The sequence below is a fragment of the Exophiala aquamarina genome, assembly GCF_000709125.1.
Source record: "Exophiala aquamarina CBS 119918 chromosome Unknown aczIA-supercont1.50, whole genome shotgun sequence".
NCBI lineage: Eukaryota > Fungi > Ascomycota > Eurotiomycetes > Chaetothyriales > Herpotrichiellaceae > Exophiala > Exophiala aquamarina.
In genome coordinates, this window is record NW_013550538.1 from 22,865 (window position 1) to 29,991 (window position 7,127).

Sequence of the window (7,127 nt, forward strand, 5' to 3'; positions counted from 1 at the left end):
ATTCAACGTCCGGTGTCAGCAAGGCAACCATCCAAGAGTAGTATACAATTCTAGCGTCATCAGAGCAGGAATGCAGTAAGTTACGAAGGATGGATGTTGTTTGTTTTGATTCTCAATCGATGCCACAGCCAAGAATGGCTTGGCAATTTTGCTACGTTTGGAATACACGATCTTGTGCCTCGGCTGACGCAGACCTACGTGGACCACATAAATTGATCGTTATTTGATCAATCTCTTCTTCCTGACCTCACTATTTTCAAGCTGTGCCGTGTGCACCATGGAGGGCGCCGCAACATCCGGTCCGCGCACCGCTGCGGTGGCCGACGGCTTGCCACTGCTTGACCCAGGCAACGCCTCATCTTCGTGACGAGAATCCGGCCATGGAAAGGCCTCGAATTCCTCTAGAGGTGTGCCGAAATGACTGAGACGGACCATATCAGGGGAAGCTAGTGTCCCCGCGGATCCTCTCGAAAGTATGGCTGAGGCTTTGGGACATGAACCCCACCGATCGGGATTGGGGATAGTGCGACCGGATCGTTCGAACAAAAGTCGTTGCGCGGTGTCGAGGCCTACAACCCGCCCTGCCTCGATTGCTCCTAGAAACGGACTGCACCATCTCAATTGACGTCGCAGCCTTCGATGCAGCCTCTATCGATGTGTGGACACGTCGAAAACGCCTTGGATGACTTGTGTTCGAGCATTTTCTGCCGCTGTCGTAAACCCTGGCGTCGGTGGATCCTGCATTCGGCTGATACCACCCTATCGAAGACCGGGGTCACCGTGCCTTCGTTCCAGGCCTACGGCATCACCATCAACAGCGACTGTTGTTTCTACGACACTCCGTTCGCATACTTCGAGACTGAGTATCCCGCCAAGGTCGCCGCCAACATGTTGGACTGACCAATGCCTACGGACCATCGATAGATCCGAGGTATCAAGGAGAGCGATGAATCACTCATAAATCGCTATCAAAACGTCAGTAAAACCTGTGAAACCTGGTTGGAACGGCAAGAGAATCACTTGTTGTTCCGAGTACTTCAGGATGATGCAAAATGAGCAAGTTTAGATCAAATTCCTGCCAGGTATATATAGAGAAGAGAACAGGCAACATCATAGAAAAAGACAGAGACCTTGAACCATTCATTTGGCATTCCTGAGAAGTCCAACACTCCACCACTGCAATAGAAGGTAGAACGGCGGTCATGAGGTGAAGCCCGCAAAAGGCAACATAAGAATGGACACCAGTATTCCTACCGTTGAACGTCGTTCACAACGATCCGGTACGATCTAGTAACGTGACCCGTCCAACAGCGAAATGGAGGTATACGGAAAAAGTCCTTGGTAAATCAACTTACAGCTGCGATGGCTCAATTAAATCAGATCTAGCCATGTGTCCATCCTTGAGGCTTCAACTATATCTAATTCCTCTACGTAGCAGCATCTTCACAGTCTCCGCTGGCGCAAGATCCCCGTATTATCGGCTGATTTCGCACCCAATCGCCCTACAGCTCCAGCTTTGGTCCTGAACTACTCAAAAAACCTTAGCGTGCTATACGAAGGGGCCTAGACGATCAGCAAATACGAAAGTCATAAATCTATGGTCGTAGAGCAAGATACTGGTGGATCCTCGTGGCCACTTCTAAAGGGTTTACAGTAGTGCAGATAGAAACCCAAAAAACCGATTGGTTCAGATACTCTGGTATATGGGCAACTGTTAGAAACAAGAGAGAGCACGGGCTGTAAAGGAACGGGGGCTCGTGCTCTTGCTACTCTATTTTAGCTATAAACTTCCCAACAAAAGCACTAAAAACAGATCGAGGTGAACTCCTGTCAGGGACGTAGGCGGAAGGAGCGTAACGAAGGCGAAAGAGTAGCGATAGGTGTTCGAAGGCTTGCTGTATTGGGCCGTAGCAACTCCCCTGGAAGTGGTCGAGCCCGCTTGATATACCACCATACCGGTCATCAAATCGAAAAGGGGTTTGTTACCCAACCTTAGTCATACCAGATTATAGTTTATATTTTGCACTGATACTGCTATGTTGCCTAACGCGCAAGCTCAGACCATGAACAAAAACTTAACAAGGTGATCATGATAGCTTTGAAAGCAGGATGGCGACGTTGCCATCTGGGGCCCAGACACGCGTACCCGTTACAGCCGCTTCTCCAAGCAAGCCTCGTCGAGGCGCTTTGGATATCTCTGGACCATATTCTTCATCGACGGGAAGAAACGCATCTTGTTATCGCCAGACTCTTCTTTCCCGCTGTCGTCGGCTATATCGGCCTCAATCATGGCCCATAACTTATGCCACTCGATCCATTTCAAGGCAACGTGCTTGCGTGGTTCCATAATCTGTCGCGGACAAGTTGTAGTCAGCATCCGTATTTTCCAGGCTCTTCCCGAGAGCAACAACGAATAAAGGGCGGGGTGTAAGAAACACGTCATCAACCAACCTTAGGTTCCTGCTCTAAATCAACCTGCTCGAGCACGAAGAAGAAAGCAGCGCCATTGATCATCCAAGAAGTCGTCCACCCCGCCCCACACCGATTCGTCTCCGATGGGCTTGATTACCACCTTTAGGCCAACCTCCTCACCAAATTCACGCACAATCGCCTCTTCTGGAGTCTCGTCCTAGTCCAGGCCGCCGCCCGGGAAAGACCAGGCGTCTTTGAATCCCGCAAGGATTGGTTAGCGCAAACGGTCTGTGGGAGAGGAGGGACTTGACCTTGCCACTTGCCGGGAGGTCCGTCCATTCTGATTTGCTTGGTATTAAGCCGGCGATGAATGATCAGGACCTTGCCATCTTTAAATGAAAATGGGGAATGTATCGGGAGAGCTATTTGGGAGAGCTATTTCTCGGGAGCGCTAAATGCCAAGCGGTGCTAAAGGCAATCTTAATCATACCCTTTTTGTATGACGACGGGGTCACGCCGTACCATTAACTTACCAATTGAACTCGCCGTCGACACCTCAGTTGGCGAAAAAGGCTAAGGTGCTTTTGGCAAACACTCAAGCATGTATGAGTTCTCTGTCTCTTTTCCACCTGATGGGTTCCTGAAAGTGCGCCTAAGTCGCCAAGGTTCCTTTTGTCGCGTGATAGTCAGCGCAGCTCAGCCTGACTGGCTCACCGCAAGGCAAACACTCAACGACCCAAGCCCAACACATGCACAATCCCGGTCTGATAATCACAGGCCTGACTGTATGCGCGCACGTAGCAGCATCGCCTCTAACTTGGCTGGTGATTAAAGTCTTAGACCCACAGCCTTGGGACAAGCCTTCCTGACAAAGTTTCGTGCACACACGCAATTCGGCAAATGTTTTCGTCGTCTATTGCAGAGCTAAGGAAGAGCAAAAGCAGGATCGCTATAAACGGTTGTACCGTGCTTTGATGCTTGCATGGTCCATTCAGGGACGTGACAGGCCACGGTGGGAATCAGGTCGCAAACGTGCCGCAGCCTGTGTGTGGTCGTGGTGACGACCGTGACCGCCACCTGAGGGCGAGTATCGCTCAATCCGGGGTTCTCTGGAGAGATTTCTCATGCCTTCATCCCGAAAATGGGGGTCCAGAATCAAATGACTTTCTTACGTAAGGCTCTATGGCTCCCTGATCTTGCGGATTCGAGGCGTCTAGAGTTCTCCTGTTTGGGGGACAGACCTATTGGATGGGCGACGGGCGACTCAATCCAGCATATTCGTTGCGTGGGTCGATTTCCTCGTGACCCGACTTTCCGGTCGTGGATCCGGTCCCCAAGAACACAAGCAACTAAACACCATGAATTGGGACCTGCTTTGCGGCCTCGAAATAGTTTACGGTAATTTTATGGAATTGCACTCCCGCCGCGAGCCCGAGAAAAACCTCCATGCCACTCTCTGATAGGTGACGGATACAATACTGTACCTTCGAGCTGATGGTGTTGATCATTCCTTCGATACCCGTCACCCAAAATTCGAACCGCCAGGCCTCCACGTCCGCAAAAAAGTCTGCCAGTCCGGCAGCCATTTCCAGAGCTCCCCGTAATTCTCCCACAGTGGCCAGAATTGCCCGTCAACCTCCACCAAAGCCGCTGCCACCCTTCCGAGGGCGAAAAACCTACAAGCGCTTTGGTTGTCGCCGGACAGCCCCCATTCGCAGGATCTTGGCCACAGCTGCTTAAGGCGATGAGGTAATATAATGACCCTTTCATCCTGGCATCGGACCAAGCACTTCCACAGACCATGACAACTGTGGCATCCGAGGGATCCTTTGATATCTATCGCGCGTTATATCAGCCATCTCCTCTATCGACTAGCGGTTGGCGCTCAACCCGCGATACCAGTCCACGCTTCCGACATGTTTGTCCAGATATACTCTCAGAATGTACCAAAGATCAGGGCCGCCTATCGCAAGAGCGCGGTCTCAAGGTGCGTCTCGTCTTGTATCGAGAATCTAAGATAGCGTTCAATACCAACGTGGCCCAGAGACTGGTTAGCCTTTATCACAGATTCGGAACTATCTCTCTGGAACTTGACTAGCGGGAAATATTTCCACGCCGAACTCCCCGTCGATCCCTATAAGCCGGACCAATTATGCAGCGTCGCGGTCGACGATGTCCGTTGTTTCGTGGGGACCTCCCGAGGCAAGATGTATGTGGTCCGGATCCAGGGTCCTGGTCGAGCCCTGCGACATGTTTTCGGCTGGCCTCCTCCCGAGGAGCCCACGGAGATCCACAAAATCCACGTGGATGGACAGTGGGCCACAGCGTGCAGAGGTCAGGAGGTGATCGTGTTCCACGTGGCCGAAGATGACTCAATATCACGGATGAGGCAGGAGAGGCCTTTCTCGCCCCACCTCCAAGCCGGCGACGCCCGGGTGATCGTCCGCTCGGAAGAAAACGGTGGCGACGTTCTCCTCGCGGTCGCGGCGTCTCCTAGGTCGAGGGCCCAACCGTACTTGGAGATCCGGACTCGAACTCTCGCTTCGGCCGCGGACTCTTGGAAACCGGTGGTGCCACTCCTGGAGCCTACTACAAGCCGGGTTCAAGATATCTCTCCTCTAGGCCACGTCGTCGTGAGTGATATGGGTGATGGTTACATCAACGTAATCGATGGGCTAACGGGAGATCTATGTGGACGAGAGTTCTTGGTCGATATAGACGAGCATGAGGCGATCATCTGTCGGCTGTTTGTGACACCCGACGGGCGCCTGTTTCTCTTCACCTCTTGCTGTCGCACCAAATCCCTTCGAGTACACGAGTTGCTCGATGGGGAGTGGCATGTCCGAGCGGAGACACTATTTGATACAGATGCCGAATTTGGGATCGAAGGCCGCTGGGTTGTGCGTGGCCTCGCGACGGGGCCGCGCGGACTTACCGGCGTATTCCGTCCGGGGCTCGATCCGGACGATTTCACCGACGGCGATCACGCGAGTGACTATCTCGAGATGGTTCACGATAAATACCGAGATAGGATTCGAGGTGCGTTCCTCTTCGTCGAATACACGGGCGACCTCCAGGCCGGCCTAGAAATTCGAAACTATCGACGACATCCCAAATACAATCTCGCCATGAATGAGAGGACGGTCCATTGCCAACATTGCGAGAAGAACGTCGCCAAAGGAAAGACGGTCATCATACACCACTGCGGTGGCAACTGGCACCAGCGATGCTTTGACTCGGTCATGGACGAGGGCGATGGACGTATACCATGTTCTAAGTGTGGTGAGACATCAAAGTCCTTGTGTGAGGGTGTGCTCCCCCCAATGCCTTGGCCAGGCTGTGAGCCCCTCTCGAACCTTCTAGGCCGGCGTTAGGCTGCCTAGAAGGTCGAAAAGGTTTGGGCTTTTTTGAGCGCCTCGGAAGGACGATGCAGTCCGCTGGGCCGTTGCTTGTCGACAACAAGGATCGTAAGAGGGACGATTTTCAAGGGCAGGGCCCTTTCAACCCAACGTATGGACATTAGATCGCCGTTTCACCGTGACGGCGTTTGCCTTGGTCTGATCCCAGCGAGATTGTTTCCTCTTCAATACTCGGCTCACCAGACCGAGTATTGCAGGTGCCTCGTGAAACGAGAGATAAGAGCGAATCCGGTCGATATCGGTGGCGAAGACTAACCCAGCGACCGCGTCCTCGAATGGCAGCGGTAGGTTCTATGGGTTAGTAAATGGGAATGAGGTGCACTTTTTCATCGAATCTAGCAATGTTGCCAAATCTTCACTCGGGGTGTCGCTGAGGCCTCCAGTGCCTTTCCTCGGAGCAATCGATGTCAGTCGGTAGAAGGGGTTCGAGGCCGTGTCGCAAAAAGTCAAAGTTGATGTAAGAGCTCTACTGTAACTGCGAAGACGATACGGTATGGTGGTTCAAAAATGCGGAGCGAGTTCCGTCGTAGTTTGTCAATGAGAAGGCCAGAATGTTTGGGAAAGTACGACACGATTCCACGTGACTACGCGTAACCCCAGACTTTACATGGGGTTGGAGGATGTTTCCGAAAAACGCGTCGCACTTCTCTAGATCTAATCCGGTTTCGGTAGGTATACCCAAGACACGCGTTATAATCTTCAACCGTATTTAGTTTATTTATAGAAGGGTTTTAATAGGAACCCATTCAAATACTATCTACCTAGTAACGACGACGTTAAACTAAAGAGAAGAAAGAAAGGAGAGTGTCACCGGTTGTGGGAGGGTTTTAATAGGAGTATATTCAACTGCTATAGACCTAGTAACAAGGACGTTAAGCTAAGGAGAAGGAAGAAAGAAGGCTTATGTACTACTGTCTATGTACGAAGGAGATATAATCTCCTAGGAACATGAACTTGCCTATTCCAAGGGAGTGGGGGTCACGGCCCGCCCGTTGCCTAGCATGACAGATGTGATACGGTTCAACGTACTATCAAAATGAAAAACGTCGGATTACAGTAAAATCGGATTTATCGTGGGCTTCCACCTCGACGTGACCAGCTACTGTGCTGCAAAGCCGTTGCTCGAATGAGAATCACCAGTAGTCCGTCAAAAGTTTCTTGATCTAAACCCTATGACTACCGGCGGACGACGAGCTCCCACCTCCACGTGGTGTCCGCTGGGTACTCTCAGAGAAACAGTCGCGCTGTCTCCGAGTGCCGAGAGGAGCTCGACAACGCGGTGATCCTCTCACGAAC